Source organism: Oryx dammah, unplaced genomic scaffold, assembly GCF_014754425.2.
Source record: "Oryx dammah isolate SB20612 unplaced genomic scaffold, SCBI_Odam_1.1 HiC_scaffold_4, whole genome shotgun sequence".
Taxonomy (NCBI): domain Eukaryota; kingdom Metazoa; phylum Chordata; class Mammalia; order Artiodactyla; family Bovidae; genus Oryx; species Oryx dammah.
Window position 1 is genome coordinate 51,576,824 of NW_024070188.1, and position 1,503 is coordinate 51,578,326.

A 1,503-nucleotide genomic window follows, 5' to 3' on the forward strand; every position below is an offset into this window, starting at 1 on the left:
GTCAGGGAACTAAGCATTTCATGTGCAGTGGGTCAACTGAGCCCAAGAGAAGCAATTACTGAGCCTGTGGGCTCTGGAGCCTGCGTGCCCCAACTAGAGAAGATGACGTGCTGCAATGAAGACCCAGCACAGCCAAAAGTAGAAGAAAAAAAAAATCCTAGAACTTAATGAATTTGAGAATAACATATCCATGTTAAAACTTTTCCATGGAGCTTCCCTGGTGGTTCAGTGGTTAAGACTCTGAGCTCTCAATGCAGGGGGCCCAGGTTCAATACCTGGTCAGGGAACTAGATTCCATGTGCTGCAACTAAAGATCTCGTGTGCTGCAACTAGGACCTGGAGCAGCCAAATAAATAGATAAATAAAAATAAATATTAAAAAATAAAACTTTCCCATAGCCCTCCATTACATAAAATTCATGCTAAGATCAGAAAATCATGACCCAGAAGAAACTAAGGAAGTCCTGCTTCTTTGTTCTCCACAAGGCTGGTGCTGTGGAGAAGCATCTCTTCTGGAACATCCATGAGTGTGGGAAAAACTGGCATATATCTTGTAGGTCAATACATTTTCTAAATTTACTTTTCATGTTAACATATACATATGGATATCTTGGGCTTCCCAGGTGGTGCTAATGATAAAGAACCCACCTGCCAATGCAAGAGATGTAAAAGATACAGGTTCAATCCCTGGGTAGGGAAGATTCCCTGGAGGAGGGCATGGCAACCCACTCCAGTATTTTTGCCTGGAGAATCCCATGGACAGAGGTGCCTGGTGGACTATGGTCCATAGGGTTGCACAGAGTCAGACATGACTGAAGCAACTTAGCATGAACACATGGATATCTTAAATCTGTTCTATAATGAAATAAGGTATAAAAATGTAAACATGGTATAGGTTATGTATTGAATTGTGCCCCACTCCCCTAAAAAAGTTATCTTGGAATCCCAAACCATAGTGCCTCATAAAGTGACAGTGAAAGTGACATCAGTCATGTCCAACTCTTTGCGACCCCATGGACTGTGGCCCACCAGGCTCCTCTGTGCATGGGATTTTCCAGGCAATAGTACTGGAGTGGATTGCCATTTCCTTCTCCAGAGGATCTTCCCAACCCAGGGATTGAACCCAGGTCTCCCACATTGTAGACAGACGCTTTACCATCTGAGCCACCAGGAAAGTGTTGGAAATAGTATTTTAATAGACTTAATTAAGTTAAACTAGGTCTTGGGTGGCCCTAATCCAAAATAACCGATGTCCTTAGAAAAAGGGGAAATTTGGACACAAAGACAGACAAGCATAGAGGGAAAATGACATTGAGGGACATAGAGAGCAGGTCATCTACAAGCCAAGGAGAAAGACCTGGAGCAGATCCCTACCTTACAGTCTTCAGAAGGAACCAATGTTGCCAATACCTTGCTTTTGGTCTTGTAGCCTCCAAACTGTAAGGCAATAACTTTCTCTTGTTAAAGCCACCCCGTGTGTGGCACTTTGTTACAGCAGCCCTAG

General features: G+C 43.4%; 1 non-coding gene across 1 annotated transcript; it reads left to right on the forward strand.

Annotated features, from left to right (window-relative positions):
• The first annotated feature begins 214 nt into the window (after positions 1-214).
• Positions 215-287, forward strand: TRNAE-CUC. The gene has a single exon. It is a non-coding gene; the product is annotated as a tRNA-Glu (tRNA).
• The last annotated feature ends 1,216 nt before the right edge of the window (positions 288-1,503 follow it).